The sequence below is a fragment of the Acipenser ruthenus genome, chromosome 35 (assembly GCF_902713425.1).
Source record: "Acipenser ruthenus chromosome 35, fAciRut3.2 maternal haplotype, whole genome shotgun sequence".
NCBI lineage: Eukaryota > Metazoa > Chordata > Actinopteri > Acipenseriformes > Acipenseridae > Acipenser > Acipenser ruthenus.
Genome location: NC_081223.1, coordinates 7,102,542 through 7,120,515, shown reverse-complemented (window position 1 = coordinate 7,120,515; position 17,974 = coordinate 7,102,542). Strand labels below are relative to the sequence as shown.

At 39.8% G+C, this 17,974-nt stretch overlaps 15 non-coding genes across 15 annotated transcripts; 10 read left to right on the top strand and 5 right to left on the bottom strand.

Moving 5' to 3' along the window:
- The first annotated feature begins 2,953 nt into the window (after nucleotides 1–2,953).
- trnas-uga (transfer RNA serine (anticodon UGA)) lies at nucleotides 2,954–3,035 on the top strand. Its single transcript has one exon. It is a non-coding gene; the product is annotated as a tRNA-Ser (tRNA).
- Nucleotides 3,036–3,205: 170 nt separating this feature from the next.
- Nucleotides 3,206–3,279, bottom strand: trnai-aau (transfer RNA isoleucine (anticodon AAU)). The gene has a single exon. It is a non-coding gene; the product is annotated as a tRNA-Ile (tRNA).
- Nucleotides 3,280–4,338: 1,059 nt separating this feature from the next.
- Nucleotides 4,339–4,553, bottom strand: LOC131705423 (small nucleolar RNA U3). The gene has a single exon (XR_009310380.1). It is a non-coding gene; the product is annotated as a small nucleolar RNA U3 (small nucleolar RNA).
- A 409-nt stretch (nucleotides 4,554–4,962) lies between these two features.
- On the bottom strand, nucleotides 4,963–5,044 carry trnal-cag (transfer RNA leucine (anticodon CAG)). The gene has a single exon. It is a non-coding gene; the product is annotated as a tRNA-Leu (tRNA).
- A 954-nt stretch (nucleotides 5,045–5,998) lies between these two features.
- Nucleotides 5,999–6,071, top strand: trnak-cuu (transfer RNA lysine (anticodon CUU)). The gene has a single exon. It is a non-coding gene; the product is annotated as a tRNA-Lys (tRNA).
- A 347-nt stretch (nucleotides 6,072–6,418) lies between these two features.
- Nucleotides 6,419–6,529, top strand: trnal-caa (transfer RNA leucine (anticodon CAA)). The gene is made up of 2 exons: nucleotides 6,419–6,456; nucleotides 6,484–6,529. It is a non-coding gene; the product is annotated as a tRNA-Leu (tRNA).
- Nucleotides 6,530–7,079: 550 nt separating this feature from the next.
- On the bottom strand, nucleotides 7,080–7,285 carry LOC131705573 (small nucleolar RNA U3). Its single transcript, XR_009310525.1, has one exon. It is a non-coding gene; the product is annotated as a small nucleolar RNA U3 (small nucleolar RNA).
- Nucleotides 7,286–9,426: 2,141 nt separating this feature from the next.
- On the top strand, nucleotides 9,427–9,499 carry trnak-cuu (transfer RNA lysine (anticodon CUU)). The gene has a single exon. It is a non-coding gene; the product is annotated as a tRNA-Lys (tRNA).
- Nucleotides 9,500–9,846: 347 nt separating this feature from the next.
- trnal-caa (transfer RNA leucine (anticodon CAA)) lies at nucleotides 9,847–9,957 on the top strand. The gene is made up of 2 exons: nucleotides 9,847–9,884; nucleotides 9,912–9,957. It is a non-coding gene; the product is annotated as a tRNA-Leu (tRNA).
- A 716-nt stretch (nucleotides 9,958–10,673) lies between these two features.
- On the bottom strand, nucleotides 10,674–10,879 carry LOC131705535 (small nucleolar RNA U3). Its single transcript, XR_009310488.1, has one exon. It is a non-coding gene; the product is annotated as a small nucleolar RNA U3 (small nucleolar RNA).
- Nucleotides 10,880–13,024: 2,145 nt separating this feature from the next.
- Nucleotides 13,025–13,097, top strand: trnak-cuu (transfer RNA lysine (anticodon CUU)). The gene has a single exon. It is a non-coding gene; the product is annotated as a tRNA-Lys (tRNA).
- Nucleotides 13,098–13,435: 338 nt separating this feature from the next.
- trnal-caa (transfer RNA leucine (anticodon CAA)) lies at nucleotides 13,436–13,546 on the top strand. Its single transcript has 2 exons — nucleotides 13,436–13,473; nucleotides 13,501–13,546. It is a non-coding gene; the product is annotated as a tRNA-Leu (tRNA).
- Nucleotides 13,547–15,198: 1,652 nt separating this feature from the next.
- trnaw-cca (transfer RNA tryptophan (anticodon CCA)) lies at nucleotides 15,199–15,270 on the top strand. The gene has a single exon. It is a non-coding gene; the product is annotated as a tRNA-Trp (tRNA).
- A 1,711-nt stretch (nucleotides 15,271–16,981) lies between these two features.
- trnav-uac (transfer RNA valine (anticodon UAC)) lies at nucleotides 16,982–17,054 on the top strand. The gene has a single exon. It is a non-coding gene; the product is annotated as a tRNA-Val (tRNA).
- Nucleotides 17,055–17,562: 508 nt separating this feature from the next.
- On the top strand, nucleotides 17,563–17,634 carry trnaw-cca (transfer RNA tryptophan (anticodon CCA)). The gene has a single exon. It is a non-coding gene; the product is annotated as a tRNA-Trp (tRNA).
- The last annotated feature ends 340 nt before the right edge of the window (nucleotides 17,635–17,974 follow it).

The window sequence follows — 17,974 nt, the reverse complement described above, 5'->3', positions numbered from 1 at the left end:
GACAGGGGGAGAGGTCAGGAGACCACTTTCCCCAGCAGCAGTTTCGCTGCAGGAGTGGACCAACAGGCTGTCAGCCGTTCCACTACCGGCAGGGGTGCTGACAACATGGCCAGCCATGGGCCCACTGAAGCCTCCCTTCCCAGCCCGAGACTTTGTCCTGGACTGCTGGATTTTTAAGGGGGGAGGTGGCCGTTGAGGCCATGTGTGCTGCGCACAAGGGGGGGTATATGTGGCAATGCGCCCCGCCCCTGTGTGCATTTATGTGTTGTATGTTGCGTGCGTGTGTAAATGTTGGTGTATAGTCATTGGTACACGGGATATAAACGGGTCTGTGTTTCACGTGTATTTAAAAAGTGTATAATTATATTTAGGCACGGGATTGCACATCACGCACGTGCATTTAAAATATAATATGTGAGCACGGGGTTGCACAGAATTAATTCACGTGCTGGGATTCAAGTGAATTATTAATTAGTAATTGAATCCCAGCACAACAGTATAAATAGATGCAAGTTTAGTCACTCGTGGTTAGGTGTTCAGTGAGTGGAGAACGGGATTGGAGACGGAGGTGAAGTAAAGTAATAATAGTAAAAGTAATAGTTAAATCTGCTCACCGTGTTTGTTCGTCTGTCCTGCACCGTCTGTTTAGTGTTTAGTCGTTTTGTATGTCTGTTTATTTTGGCGCAAGTGCCGTGTCCTGTTTTGTGTACCGTTTAAAACCTTTTTATTTGTTAATAAACGCTGAGTGCAGCCACTATAGAAATGATCCCTGAAAGTATTGTTTTATGGGCAAGTGGCTGACCGTCTCCCTCCAACTCTGAGTGGCACTGGTAGCTGTGCCGCTGACAAATAAACAGGAGCTTTCATATAATGCAATTGCTGTTGCCCATTGAGGTGTTACAACAACATTTCAAACTCATTCCAAACTGCAGGCGGTTAAAAGCTTAATTGGGTTCAAGTTTCTCGTATGATTTAAAAAGTAGGAGCCAGTTGCCTCATTTGCATTGTCTGCCTTCCTCCTTTGCACTGTGAAGTCTATCAAATTTGTGCTTAAAATCTGAATACGATTCCCATTTGAATCGTATATATTTGGTTTCCATTTTAGCTCTATGCATACACACTATTCTGTTGAGCTCCCAGGGTGTTATCTAATAAAACACCATAATCGGTTAGCACGTTCGGCTGTTAATCGAAATTTTGGTGTTTCAAGCCCACGCAGAGATGATGCTTTTTGCATTTCTTTATTGCATTAGAAAATGGCACTATAATACGTTTTTATTTCCTCTAATTACACTGAAGAAAAAATGTGCTTTTTTTAATTCAAAAAATTAATTAAGAAAAAAATAACCCTAGTCGTGCTGTTTGCAAAAACCCGGTATCGAAGCAGGGACCGTTACAGTCTAACGCTCTCCCAACTGAGCTATTTCAGCTTGACGCGATTTTGCTATCGAGACAGCATTCTTTTCGTCAATCGCCTTTTTGTTAAGCCAGTAAACCTGCATGTAATGAGAAACGTTCAACAGTTCGGAAACACCACAATAGAATCCAATGCCTTTGCATATGTGTTTCCAAACTGTTAGTTTTTCTCCCAAATGCGGTTTCTCAAAAAATGGTTTTGACTACTTTTTATTATTATTATTACTTTTTCCAGAGTAAGACCAAAAGGCAAACATCCAGGAAATAGTTAAACACTGCTACAGCGCTTGACCTGTCTCAACAAACGTTTAGCTCTAAAACGTGTACATTAAAAGTCTATTAACATCTTTAAAACAATCATGTGTGTTCCAATAGCGGTTAATCCACATGGTGATCAATAAAGTGAATGCTGGCTTTGTTCACATATTAGCAAGACGTTTTCATGATTCACACATATTCTGAACAAGCACACTAGAATATGGTAATGAAAGGAAAGGAAAATAACTGCTTTATTGGCTCTGGTCTTGTATCGTCACCTTGATTACTGTCCGTAAGAAAGTGGCATTAATCAAAAACCTAATTTATGTAAGGTTCCCAATGCGCAAATACGTAGCATATTTAAACTTCTTCACAATCTTAAATCTTCCCACATGAATGTCAAATACGTACTGACAAGTACGTCCCTTTCCCAATGTAACACTCTGTTGTGTTTGAACACCAACGATGGCTTGGATATGATGTATTAAACCACGATACTATTGTTCCCACTTTCTTTAGTACTACCAAATGTGCTTTTCGTGTCAGCCCTTGCGGCCTAATGGATAAGGCACTGTCTTTCTAAGCCAGGGATTGTTGTTTCGAGTCCCTCTGGGGTGTGATTTTGTTGTAGGAGGCTGTGTGGTCCAGTGGTTAAAGATAAAGGGCTTGTAACCAGGAGGTCCCCCGGTACAAATCCCACCTCAGCCACTGACTCATTGTGTGCCCCTGAGCAAGTCACTTAACTTTCTTGTGCTCTGTTTTCGGGTGAGATGTAACTGTAAGTGACTCTGCAGCTGATGCATAGTTCACACACCCTAGTCTCTGTAAGTCGCCACGGATAAAGGCGTCTGCTAAATAAATAATAATAAAATGAACATAATTATGGTAAGTTTCATTGGCATGTGATATTTTGTAGATCTTGTTATCTGCTTAGTCCGCTCACGCTAGCCAGAACGTGCTCGAGTGCTCTGGCAGCAGCCATGAAGCAAGTCAGTTTTTCAGTTGAAATAAATATCTACTTTGTTTTTGTGGATGGGGGTGTTTTGAAAAGAACAGTTAAATAGCTACGTATTTTGAAATAAAGATGTATTCATTATTATGAACGTTAACAGAAAGTATATTGTATTTACTTTTCCCACGTGTGCTTGCCTTGTACAAATCTGACAGAGTTTCAACAAAGGCATTTGACTTTGGTTCATTAGCCTATACTGCCATCTACAGCATTACTGCGTGAGCCGTTACTTCTTTTGGATATTTTCACAACTAACCGGGCGAGCATGTAGTCGTGGCCGAGTGGTTAAGGCGATGGACTTGAAATCCATTGGGGTTTCCCCGCGCAGGTTCGAATCCTGCCGACTAAGTAAGCTTTGTTTTTAATTGATTGTATGTGTTCATTGTTAATACATGTTTAAAGCTCAGGAAGTCTGAAATATTTCTGGTTGTACTTCATATCGCTTCGGTTCATTTTGTTAAAGAATGTTCATTTTGGCACAATTACAAATGCTGTGGTTTCTTTAAAGAAGAAAAGCCGTGGCCCGTACGGGGATCGAACCCGCGACCTTGGCGTTATTAGCACCACGCTCTAACCAACTGAGCTAACCGGCCACACACTCAAAACTTGCTACTAGAACCCGAGGAAAATAAGTCCTGCGGACATTATGATTGTTCTACCAAGATGTTCTCATGTTAAACTGAACAATAACACATTCAAAGTATCGGAAAGGCATAATTAGAGGCCTCGTCATAATGAGGCAGTTTAACAGTGTGAAGGATGTGGTGAGGTGCAGGTTTGCGGTGACTTTCTCTCATTTAACGACCTTGTGATTTGAATACTAACAAGAAAAACAAATCAAATTACCAAGCATTCAGTGGACGTTTTAAGAAATAAATGAACAAAAAGATTTGTCAGAAGTGGGATTCGAAGCACGCCTCCATTGAGACTGCGACCTGAACGCAGCGCCTTAGACCGCTCGGCCATCCTGACTGACACCGGCGACTTTGCCCAACACTGCAATACACTGCTGAACCTCCAATGTCTGACGCTGCAGTAAATCACCTGGTGTGTGCGTAAACTTATTCTTTTTCAGTTTATATTAAGGTGGGCGACCTGTTTCGTCGCATTCTATATGGGATCACAAGGACACTCCTCTTACAGAGAGAAAATATACGGCAAACAGAGCGATCGCTTCACGGTTAGAAACAAATCAGAACAGTCTGTTAGCAAATTAACTTCATGAAAAAAAAACACACAGGCATTACATAAATGTTACAGATATGTTTCGTAGACAAAACAGTTGTAACACAATTGAGTACATTTGTAAACAATCCGCCAGTAACAGACATTATCTCACATGATCTCTAGTTTCAAACGCATTATCACAGGCGGCACAATTACGACATGGTAAAAATCCAGTATATTTGTCCAGTACACCGAGATCTCTCGATCGTTTCAATGAGTCAGCCCTTAATAAACAGTGTCCGTGTTCATTTCTGTGTAAATGACATTGTCTATACACAATACCTGCCATGTAAGCCTATTGGTATCAAACCGATCACAATTAATGTGATCCGTGTTTTCAGTCAGATTGATAGTTTTAATCAATCGTCGAAAAAGCAGCAGTGCTTTGCAACTGTAGTTCGTCTTGCGTACCTTTAGGTAAGATACCCACTCAGAACGTGTCCGCTTCCTCCAGCCCCCTAAGGAAATCTGGAGGGGTCATAAATAACAGCGAGCAGTTGGCCAAAAACAACACTCACTGTCTCCTTCACGCTCAAAAACGAACACTCTCACTCTTCCTCGTGGATAGCGAGTCCAAACACTTTAAAAACGCATTTCTCTGGCAAATCACTATAGAAATGGTCCCGGAAAGTATTGTTTTATGGGCAAGTGGCCGACCGTCTCCCTCCAACTCTGAGTGGCACCGGTAGCTGTGCCGCTGACAAATTAACAGGAACTTTCATATAATGCAATTGCATTATATTGCAATTGCACACACTCAAAGCTTGTTACTAGAAGCCGAGGAAAATAAGTCCTGCGGACATTATGATTGTTCTACTAAGATTTTCTCATGTTAAACTGAACAATAACACATTCAAAGTATCGGAAAGGCATAATTAGAGGCCTCATCATAATGAGGCAGTTTAACAGTGTGAAGGATCTGGTGAGGTGCAGGCTTGCAGTGACTTTCTCTCATTTAACGACCTTGTGATTTGAATACTAACAAGAAAAACAAATCAAATTACCAAGCATTCAGTGGACGTTTTAAGAAATAAATGAACAAAAAGCTTTGTCAGAAGAGGGATTCGAACCCACGCCTCCAGAGAGACTGCAACCTGAACGCAGCGCCTTAGACCGCTCGGCCATCCTGACTGACACCGACGACTTTGCCCAACACTGCAGTACACTGCTGAACCTCCGATATCTGACGCTGCAGTAAATCACCTGGTGTGTGTGTGAACTTATTCTTTTTCTGTTTATATTAAGGTGGGCGACCTGTTTCGTCGCATTCTATATGGGATTGTAGCAGCCACACCCAGTGACACCCAGTGAGAGTCCTAATACCGACACTACTAAAAATTAATTAAAAGGTTTGGAATAGGAATGACAACAGAATGACAAAGGCAGAATAACAATTCACAAAGCTTTATTACAATGATCCATGAGTCACATAAATCAGTTCAAATAACTAACAATACAATGTATTAAAGTTGTACTAAAAACAAGGAGGGGAAATTGAATAAAGCCAGCCAATAGCCACATTTTAAAAGCATGGGGTATTAGACCAACATATAGCAGCGATTACACTTCTCTTTAAGAGTGCTAGGTGATTGGAAACAGCTCTTCGCAGCAAGGGTACAACAACAAAAGCCAGATTGTTAATACACACAAGTTTTAACAGTATTAGGGAACGTTAGCTGCAACATTACAGGTTTAACTATATTAGAGCAATTCAACAACAATACAAGTTTAGTTAAGATAATTAGCAGCAACGTTCAGGTTTAGCAGCGCTGTAGCATAAGTAAACAGAACCAAAAGGTGTGGGGACATTTACCTGCTGCTGGAACACTTTTAATCTAACAAAACAAAATTGATGAGACCGGGATTTAACCACACGTCTCAGAGCTTTATTCAACAGACTAGCTCTCGAATTATCCAACACTTTACTTTTGGAATATACTCACACGGCTGTAACACCGCAGACACAGACACAGCGCGTCTCCAGAACACTCATCTACAGCAGCAGCACACCGAATCTCAGGTCCCACGCACCTGTCGGTACTTCCTCTCGCACCCCGCCTCAAAGAAAGAAAATTTCTCCCGACAGCCCGGCTAGCTCAGTCGGTAGAGCATGAGACTCTTAATCTCAGGGTCGTGGGTTCGAGCCCCACGTTGGGCGTCCTTTTTAAATACAAATTGTAGATGTTTCTTCGAGGCAACGGAGCAATGTCTGATTCTGTTCACATTGTATAAAGTATTGCAACACAATTACTTATTGGTCATTGTCATATAGCAATTGCTATTGTAAAATGCGTGCATCCTTTAAAGCTATACCGATATTGAAATAAAGAATCTTACTTTCGTGGGTTGGCTTCAATCTGATTCTTTTTTTACACTTGTCATTACATCATTCATGGAGCAAGTTAGTATGTGCGTAATAAACCCAATAGGGCCTTGATACAATAGACAACCCTAGTCTGTGCTGAAATGAAATAATGCGGTTTTCTACTCAAGCAAACACAGCTTTTCAGAATGGCCGAGTGGTCTAAAGCGCCAGACTCAAGAACGCTGTCTTTCCAAAGAATTGTGTGTTCTGGTCTCCGAATGGAGGTGTGGGTTCAAATCCCACTTCTGACAGTTCACTTTTACTTATTTTTTAAATGAATCAATTTGTTCATTTTACTATAAAAGATTGTTTCAAGGAAATCAACAGCTGATACCAAACTCTTGTCAGCACTCAATACCATTTTCATTTCCATTTTAAATCGGACTAAAATAGCGTTCCTAACACAGATTGCATTTTTGTTGTAAACGATCTATTAGTGGAAGTAGCTTACATGAGAAATGCCCTCGTTTAACATGCTAGGATGATCGACCTCGGTATTCTCCAACTGCTGTTTACATTTTCTAACACGTTATGAGGACGAATACAAAGGTTGACAGCTTCCTTGTAAGTGGGGGTAAGCACAAGTTATTTTCAGATGTAATGTCTATTTTAAACTCAATCTAGTCCTGCGTAGTGCAAAAGACATTGCTATATTTTTATATTAGTCAAGCCCTATTTAAAGTGTTCTTAAATTGTTTTGACATTAGCAATGATCAATTTAAATGTGGTTATTGATTTAAACAACTGAACAAATGTGGGCTTGATGGTTTCTTTTTTCTACGTTTCTACCGGAATGAGATACACACTCAAAATGTGTCCGCTTCCTTCAGCAACCCCCGACTGAAGACTGAAGTGGTCATTCCTTGCAGCGAGTAGGTTCCCGATAACAATACTCATTGTCAGCTCGGTGCTCAGAAGAAAACACTGCCACTCCTCCTGGTGGATACCGAGACCAATCCCTTCAAAACGTGTTTCATTCTAGAAATGATCCTTGCAAATATAGTCTTAACTTTTATTAGCAGACCGCCACCCCCAACTGGCAAGCTCTACTTCATATGAAACAATGACTGGGCAACAACGAGGTGTTACATTAACAATACAAACAAACCCGAGACAGCCAAGCCGTTAAAGCATACCTTAAGTTTGTCGCGTGATACAAAAGCAAGTATTGGCATTTTTGCATTGTCTGCCTCGTCAAACAAGCTCGAGCCACAGCACACAGCGCTGCTGCATTGGGACACAGATTGTGGATTTCTAAGCGACTGAATAAACGAGCTGAGACTACTTTTTAAAGAAATTGAAAACATATCTCTAGTCGAAATATTTGCTATTTAGTTAATTAAATTATTTTTTTAAATTTGCAATCACAGACTACATTGCCAAAATAAAAATAAAAAACAACTGACAATCTGATTTGCTCGTATCAAGCTGCGATGAAGCCTATGAGAATCCCTGGCACCATTAAAGGGGAATTAGCTCAAATGGTAGAGCGCTCGCTTAGCATGCGAGAAGTAGCGGGATCTATGCCCGCATTCTCCAAATAATTTTAAAGTATCTGCGTATTTTGTCCCGGCGCATTATGGAGATAAATACAAAGTGTGACAATTCTTTGTAACAGAGACGCCCACCCTGCATGTGTATTTTAATGCACAGTCTGCTAATTTGTAATAATCCCCGGACTGAAAAACTGCAGCGCGTGATATTTTGTAGTTCTTCTTATCTCCTATGTCCGCTAACGCTAGGCACAACGTGCCCGAGTGCTGTAGCAGCAGCCATGAAGCAAGTTAGTTTTTCAGTAGAAATAAGGCTTTTGTGTATGGGTGTTTTGAAAAGATCAGTTAAATAGCTACGTATTTTGAAATAAGGATGTATTCATTATTATGAACGTTGGCAGAAAGGATATTGTATTATTATTTCCCACGTGTGCTTGACTTGTACAAATCTGATAGAGTTTCAACAAAGGCATTTGCTTGGGTTCATTATTTAGCCTATACTGCCATTTGCAGCATTACTGCGGGTGTCGTTTGCTTCTTTTGACAATAATACGGCTGTTTTCACGGAAAACCGTGAGAGCATGTAGCCGTGGCTGAGTGGTTAATGAACAAACAGAGCTGTCAGAAATGGAATTCGAACCCACGCTTCCAGGGTAACTGTGATCTGAATGCAGCGCCAAAGCTAGCTCAACCATCCTGAATTAGACACGTCTTTTCACAACATTGCAGTACACTGCTGAACCTCCGATGTCTGACGCTGCAGTAAATCAACTCGTGTGTGTGTGTGTACTTATTCTTTTTCTGTTCATATGAAGGAGGGCGACCTGTTTTGTCGCATTCTATATGGGATTGTAGCAGTCACACCCAGTGACACCCAGTGAGAGTCCTAATACCGACACTACTAAAAATTAATTAAAAGGTTTGGAATAGGAATGACAACAGAATGACAAAGGCAGAATAACAATTCACAAAGCTTTATTACAATGATCCATGAGTCACATAAATCAGTTCAAATAACTAACAATAAAATGCATTAAAGTTGTACTAAAAACAAGGAGGGGAAATTGAATAAAGCCAGCCAATAGCCACATTTTAAAAGCATGGGGTATTAGACCAACATATAGCAGCGATTACACTTCTCTTTAAGAGTGCTAGGTGATTGGAAACAGCTCTTCGCAGCAAGGGTACAACAACAAAAGCCAGATTGTTAATACACACAAGTTTTAACAGTATTAGGGAACGTTAGCTGCAACATTACAGGTTTAACTATATTAGAGCAATTCAACAACAATACAAGTTTAGTTAAGATAATTAGCAGCAACGTTCAGGTTTAGCAGCGCTGTAGCATAAGTAAACAGAACCAAAAGGTGTGGGGACATTTACCTGCTGCTGGAACACTTTTAATCTAACAAAACAAAATTGATGAGACCGGGATTTAACCACACGTCTCAGAGCTTTATTCAACAGACTAGCTCTCGAATTATCCAACACTTTACTTTTGGAATATACTCACACGGCTGTAACACCGCAGACACAGACACAGCGCGTCTCCAGAACACTCATCTACAGCAGCAGCACACCGAATCTCAGGTCCCACGCACCTGTCGGTACTTCCTCTCTCACCCCGCCTCAAAGAAAGAAACTTTCTCCCAACAGCCCGGCTAGCTCAGTCGGTAGAGCATGAGACTCTTAATCTCAGGGTCGTGGGTTCGAGCCCCACGTTGGGCGTCCTTTTTAAATACAAATTGTAGATGTTTCTTCGAGGCAACGGAGCAATGTCTGATTCTGTTCACATTGTATAAAGTATTGCAACACAATTACTTATTGGTCATTGTCATATAGCAATTGCTATTGTAAAATGCGTGCATCCTTTAAAGCTATACCGATATTGAAATAAAGAATCTTACTTTCGTGGGTTGGCTTCAATCTGATTCTTTTTTTACACTTGTCATTACATCATTCATGGAGCAAGTTAGTATGTGCGTAATAAACCCAATCGGGCCTTGATACAATAGACAACCCTAGTCTGTGCTGAAATGAAATAATGCGGTTTTCTACTAAAGCAAACGCAGCTTGTCAGAATGGCCGAGTGGTCTAAGGCGCCAGACTCAAGGACGCTGTCTTTCCAAAGAATTGTGTGTTCTGGTCTCCGAATGGAGGCGTGGGTTCAAATCCCACTTCTAACAGTTCACTTTTACTTATTTTTTAAATGAATCAATTTGTTCATTTTACTATAAAAGATTGTTTCAAGGAAATCAACAGCTGATACCAAACTCTTGTCAGCACTCAATACCATTTTCATTTCCATTTTAAATCGGACTAAAATAGCGTTCCTAACACAGATTGCATTTTTGTTGTAAACTGGCTACTTGTCGAAGTCACTGAAAAATATTTTGTGTAGAAACATGTGTTATTTAACTAAAGATTGTTTTAATATTTCAAATAACATATTACTTTGAAAAACATCTCCGACTGCCACTGGATCGTGGTCTCAGGCTGGGATGCGGACCATTGAGAACAGTATAAACGATCTATTAGTGGAAGTAGCTTACATGAGAAATGCCCTCGTTTAACATGCTAGGATGATCGACTTCGGTATTCTCCAACTGCTGTTTACATTTTCTAACACGTTATGAGGACGAATACAAAGGTTGACAGCTTCCTTGTAAGTGGGGGTAAGCACAAGTTATTTTCAGATGTAATGTCTATTTTAAACTCAATATAGTCCTGCGTAGTGCAAAAGACATTGCTATATTTTTATATTAGTCAAGCCCTATTTAAAGTGTTCTTAAATTGTTTTGACATTAGCAATGATCAATTTAAATGTGGTTATTGATTTAAACAACTGAACAATTGTGGGCTTGATGGTTTCTTTTTTCTACGTTTCTACCGGAATGAGATACACACTCAAAATGTGTCCCCTTCCTTCAGCAACCCCCGACTGAAGATTGAAGTGGTCATTCCTTGCAGCGAGTAGGTTCCCGATAACAACACTCATTGTCAGCTCGGTGCTCAGAAGAAAACACTGCCACTCCTCCTGGTGGATACCGAGACCAATCCCTTCAAAACGTGTTTCATTCTAGAAATGATCCTTGCAAATATAGTCTTAACTTTTATTAGCAGACCGTCGCCCCCAACTGGCAAGCTCTACTTCATATGAAACAATGACTGGGCAACAACGAGGTGTTACATTAACAATACAAACTAACTCGAGACAGCCAAGCCGTTAAAGCATACCTTAAGTTTGTCGTGTGATACAAAAGCAAGTATTGGCATTTTTGCATCGTCTGCCTCGTCAAACAAGCTCGAGCCACAGCACACAGCGCTGCTGCATCGGGACACAGATTGTGGATTTCTAAGCGACTGAATAAACGAGCTGAGACTACTTTTTAAAGAAATTGAAAACATACCTCTAGTCGAAATACTTGCTATTTAGTTAATTAAATTATTTTTTTAAATTTGCAATCACAGACTACATTGCCAAAATAAAAATAAAAAACAACTGACAATCTGATTTGCTCGTATCAAGCTGCGATGAAGCCTATGAGAATCCCTGGCACCATTAAAGGGGAATTAGCTCAAATGGTAGAGCGCTCGCTTAGCATGCGAGAAGTAGCGGGATCGATGCCCGCATTCTCCAAATAATTTTAAAGTATCTGCGTATTTTGTCCCGGCGCATTATGGAGATAAATACAAAGTGTGACAATTCTTTGTAACAGAGACGCCCACCATGCATGTGTATTTTAATGCACAGTCTGCTAATTTGTAATAATCCCCGGACTGAAAAACTGCAGTGCGTGATATTTTGTAGGTCTTCTTATCTCCTATGTCTGCTAACGCTAGGCACAACGTGCCCGAGTGCTGTAGCAGCAGCCATGAAGCAAGTTAGTTTTTCAGTAGAAATAAGGCTTTTGTGTATGGGTGTTTTGAAAAGATCAGTTAAATAGCTACGTATTTTGAAATAAGGATGTATTCATTATTATGAACGTTGGCAGAAAGGATATGGTATTATTATTTCCCACGTGTGCTTGACTTGTACAAATCTGATAGAGTTTCAACAAAGGCATTTGACTTGGGTTCATTATTTAGCCTATACTGCCATCTGCAGCATTACTGCGGGTGTCGTTTGCTTCTTTTGACAATAATACGGCTGTTTTCACGGAAAACCGTGAGAGCATGTAGCCGTGGCTGAGTGGTTAATGAACAAACAGAGCTTTCAGAAATGGAATTCGAAGCCACGCTTCCAGGGTAACTGTGATCTGAACGCAGCGCCATAGCTCGCTCAACCATCCTGAATTAGACACGTCTTTTCACAACATTGCAGTACACTGCTGAACCTCCGATGTCTGACGCTGCAGTAAATCAACTCGTGTGTGTGTGTGTACTTATTCTTTTTCTGTTTATATGAAGGAGGGCGACCTATTTTGTCGCATTCTATATGGGATTGTAGCAGCCACACCCAGTGACACCCAGTGAGAGTCCTAATACCGACACTACTAAAAATTAATTAAAAGGTTTGGAATAGGAATGACAACAGAATGACAAAGGCAGAATAACAATTCACAAAGCTTTATTACAATGATCCATGAGTCACATAAATCAGTTCAAATAACTAACAATACAATGTATTAAAGTTGTACTAAAAACAAGGAGGGGAAATTGAATAAAGCCAGCCAATAGCCACATTTTAAAAGCATGGGGTATTAGACCAACATATAGCAGCGATTAGACTTCTCTTTAAGAGTGCTATGTGATTGGAAACAGCTCTTCGCAGCAAGGGTACAACAACAAAAGCCAGATTGTTAATACACACAAGTTTTAACAGTATTAGGGAACGTTAGCTGCAACATTACAGGTTTAACTATATTAGACCAATTCAACAACAATAAAAGTTTAGTTAAGATAATTAGCAGCAACGTTCAGGTTTAGCAGCGGTGTAGCATAAGTAAACAGAACCAAAAGGTGTGGGGACATTTACCTGCTGCTGGAACACTTTTAATCTAACAAAACAAAATTGATGAGACCGGGATTTAACCACACGTCTCAGAGCTTTATTCAACAGACTAGCTCTCGAATTATCCAACACTTTACTTTTGGAATATACTCACACGGCTGTAACACCGCAGACACAGACACAGCGCGTCTCCAGAACACTCATCTACAGCAGCAGCAGCACACCGAATCTCAGGTCCCACGCACCTGTCGGTACTTCCTCTCTCACCCCGCCTCAAAGAAAAAAACTTTCTCCCGACAGCCCGGCTAGCTCAGTCGGTAGAGCATGAGACTCTTAATCTCAGGGTCGTGGGTTCAAGCCCCACGTTGGGCGTCCTTTTTAAATACAAATTGTAGATGTTTCTTCGAGGCAACGGAGCAATGTCTGATTCTGTTCACATTGTATAAAGTATTGCAACACAATTACTTATTGGTCATTGTCATATAGCAATTGCTATTGTAAAATGCGTGCATCCTTTAAAGCTATACCGATATTGAAATAAAGAATCTTACTTTCGTGGGTTGGCTTCAATCTGCTTCTTTTTTTACACTTGTCATTACATCATTCATGGAGCAAGTTAGTATGTGCGTAATAAACCCAATCGGGCCTTGATACAATAGACAACTCTATTCTGTGCTGAAATGAAATAATGCTGTTTTCTACTATAGCTTGTCAGAATGGCCGAGTGGTCTAAGGCGCCAGACTCAAGGACGCTGTCTTTCCAAAGAATTGTGTGTTCTGGTCTCCGAATGGAGGCGTGGGTTCAAATCCCACTTCTGACAGTTCACTTTTTCTTATTTTTTAAATGAATAAATCTGTTCATTTTACTATAAAAGATTGTTTCAAGGAAATCAACAGCTGATACCAAACTCTTGTCAGCACTCAATACCATTTTAATTTCCATTTTAAATCGGACTAAAATAGCGTTCCTAACACAGATTGCATTTTTGTTGTAAACTGGCTACTTGTCGAAGCCACTGAAAAATATTTTGTGTAGAAACATGTGTTATTTAACTAAAGATTGTTTTAATATTTCAAATAACATATTACTTTGAAAAACATCTCCGACTGCCACTGGATCGTGGTCTCAGGCTGGGATGCGGACCATTGAGAACAGTATAAACGATCTATTAGTGGAAGTAGCTTACATGAGAAATGCCCTCGTTTAACATGCTAGGATGATCGACTTCGGTATTCTCCAACTGCTGTTTACATTTTCTAACACGTTATGAGGACGAATACAAAGGTTGACAGCTTCCTTGTAAGTGGGGGTAAGCACAAGTTATTTTCAGATGTAATGTTTTTATTTAAGCTCAATATTGTCCTGCGTAGTGCAAATCAAATTTCTATATTTTTATATTAGTCAAGCTGTATTTAAAGTGTTCTTAAATTGCTTTAGCATTAGCAATGACCAATTTGAAATTTGCTTATTGATTTTAACAAGTGAGCAATTGTAGGCTTGATGTTGTCTTTTTTCTGAGTTTCTACCAGTATGTGACCAATCTTTCTAGCCGGGGGAGGTTTCAGTCCCCGCCCACCTACATAGTATTCAGGAGGAGGAAGGCTCTGGTGATTTCAAGGGTTTTGCTGCAAATGTGTTTCTTACCCGTTAAGTGCCATTGTCCTAATCTGAGACTACTTTGTCATTTTTGGCGCATTTTTAACTGGCATGTTATTTGAATTTTCTTTTAACTCTATTGTTATTATAATTTACTCTAATTTTGTTAACCGTAACAGTTAAGTCCAGATGTAAGGTATCAGTTTAAATAAACAAACCTTGTGTTCAGATTTTTTTTTTTTTTTTTTAATAAATGTATTGGTCCTCTATGGGTAGAGTCAGGTAAACTGCATACCTGCCGTTTCTACACCTTAACAATTACAAAATACACACACTAAATTGAAAAGTAATAACACAAAGTCTTGCCTTCAGATAATATTTTAGAAAATCTACTTTGCTAACAGAAGACAATGTCTCTCTGGGGTTGGCCTGTCATTAGATTGCCGATGTAAGATCCCTGGTCGCATCGTAGAAGCAGGATCGTTTATTCACAAATAAATACATACACGTTTGTTTACGTTTCTTTTGTTGGTAAATTAACCCAATACATTATTGCATTCTGCCACGTAATTAGACGATCAAAGCCCATTTGTGCCAGTGCGCATTCAAAGGAGACGCGCTGAGAGAATCCTAGTTAAATACTAGTTTTACTGATTTAAACTAGTTGTTTAATGTTTTCTTTACTTTTAAAGCTGAGAATCAAACACACTTGCGACAACTTCATAGCCCTGCTGGCTACGAACACGTATCGAGTCGGCTGTTTCCTATAACCCTGGTGATACCGAGTGTTTTCCAAGTATCAGCATCGGCATTACCATGCCTTTGGCATGCTTGCTGTGCACTCTAGCATTGCATAACAAGCATGTAGTATGCCAGGACTTTGTGGCGCAACGGTAGCGCGTCTGACTCCAGATCAGAAGGTTGCGTGTTCAAATCATGTCAAGGTCAAAGCCTTCTTTGTTTCTATTCCGCACTATTTTGTTTTTTAACGTGTTTGGATTTGAATGTTTCCGTGCATTTATTTAAACAATTTAGCCTACACAACATATCGATTGTATAGCGATCAAACAGAGATTTATTGTATTGTGATTCTTTTTTATGTTTCATTTGATACTGCACAATAAATTAAAGTGACTCCCAAATTAATGTTGGCCAGTCTTCAATGACATAGTTGGGTAATAAAGTCATATTAACACTTCCTTGCATGTTATATTGAAAACAGCTCTACAAATACTAGTTTTGAAGAAACTTAAAGTACAGCAAGTAATGATTGATGTCTTAAAGCTTAACAGACCTTTACAAATTAACAAAGAAAACATAAAAAAGGGCACATAGTCAGCAGGATGTGAACATGAGCGGGGAAACTCCAACATCTTTTAAGTCCATCACCTTACCTACTTGGCCAAAACTACTTTGTGTAAAGTACCAAGTTCTATAAACATATCACAGACCAAGAACAAATACACAGTTTGTTTTTAATAAAACATTGACGAAACCACAATCCCTGGTTTAGGAGGCTAGTGCCTTATCCTTTAGGTGACTGTGGCACTTTCATATGGATAGTAGTCAGCGTGACAAAATACGACCAGAGGGAAAAAAGCAGTGGTTTCCCTGTCATTCCATTGCCATATTACATTGTGCATGTTCAGAATATGCGGGAATCCTGAAAACAGCATTGTAATATGTGAACAAATCAATAACCGAATTTAATTAACGCATGGATTAAACGCTATTGAGTGTTACGGTTGTTAATTAACTTGCAAAGCAAACGTTTTAGAGCTCAATTTTTAAGAGAGTTCAAGAGCTGACATATGCAGGAGCTGGCAATATTGACATATTCCCAAGGGCTTTATCTTTTGGTCTTTCTGGGAACAATTTAAAAAGAAAAGAAAGCAATGTCATTTGTAAAGAAACGAATTTGATAGAAAACCTAACGTTTTCGAGGTCAGTTGTCAATTTAAATGTGTCCAGTAATGTGCACATTTCCCTGATTTCGAATATAATACGAAGTCTTGCCTTCAGTTAATATTTTAGAAAAACTGCTTTGCAAACAGAAGAAAAACAAGCTAGCAGAGGATGGTTTCGATCCATCGACCTCTGGGTTATAGGCCCAGCATGCTTCCGCTGCGCCACTCTGCTGCTGTTGCAGCATAACTGAATTACCAAGCAGCAGAAAAAAAAATGAACTCATCGTTTTAACCAGCCACACGGCAGTGGCCGGGCAAAACATTGGAAACGTCGTAAATCAGAGATGATCCGTTTTCTTTTCTCCCAAATACGTTATGCAAAGTATGCAACTTTTCTGCCCACTTTGATCACAGGCAGTTTTATTCCCCAGTTTCGGCAGCCAATTCCAATATTCTGTCTCTCGAAAGCATCTTAAATCGTGGAAAGCGCTCTTTGTTTAAAATTACACAGAAGACTTCTTTTGTTCGACCAGGCTTACAATTAGATATTTTCGTTTTCAAATAGATTTTTTGAAGCGCATATGGGGCGCTATAGAAAATATATATGATTAATTGATTGAATGTTGGCCTGAGTTAGGATTGGCAGGGTTAATTCTTAAAAAGACATCGCCGAAGGGTCTGATAAATGATTGCAATTATTTGAGATGCTGCATGTAGACAATAATGTAGGAGCACCACCACAGTTCTGACAAGGTTCCATAGTGTAGTGGTTATCATGTCTGCTTTACACGCAGAAGGCCCTGGGTTCGATCCTCAGTGGAACCACTGCAGTTTGTTTTTAAATGATATCAATCCCTGGTCAAGACAAAGTCTCTCTGGGGTTGGCCTGTCATTCGATTGCCGATGTAAGATCCCTGGTCCCATCGTAGAAGCAGGATAGTTTATTCACAAATAAATACATACACGTTTGTTTATGTTTCTTTTGTTGGTAAATTAACCCAATACATTATTGCATTCTGCCACGTAATTAGACGATCAAAGCCCATTTGTTCCAGTGCGCATTCAAAGGAGACGCGCTGAGAGAATCCTACTTAAATACTAGTTTTACTGATTTAAACTAGTTGTTTAATGTTTTCTTTACTTTTAAAGCTGAGAATCAAACACACTTGCGACAAATTCATAGCCCTGCTGGCTACGAACAAGTATCGAGTTGGCTGTTTCCTATAACCCTGGTGATACCGAGTGTTTTCCAAGTATCAGCATCGGCATTACAATGTGTTTGGCATGCTTGCTGTGCACTCTAAAATTGCATAACAGGCCTGTAGTATGCCCGGACTTCGTGGCGCAACGGTAGCGCGTCTGACTCCAGATCAGAAGGTTGCGTGTTCAAATCACGTCGATGTCAAAGCCTTCTTTATTTCTATTCCGCACTATTTCGTTTTTTGACGTGTTTGGATTTGAATGTTTCCGTGCATTTGTCACGGGACACTCTTTTGGGGTTTAAATTCAAACAGTAGCCAACTACGCCACCTAGTGACTAAATATATGGGGCACTAGGACCCTAGCAACACTAAAACACAACACAGGTTCGTAATTATGACCAGTTGGAACTCAGAACAGATCGACCATGACAAGAAAGGCAGACAGTTGTACCATTTCACAATAAACAATGTGTATTATCCTTATAAAATCATTAAAATATGATAATACCATTTCGGTAGTACCAGGGTTACCAAAAATAAAAA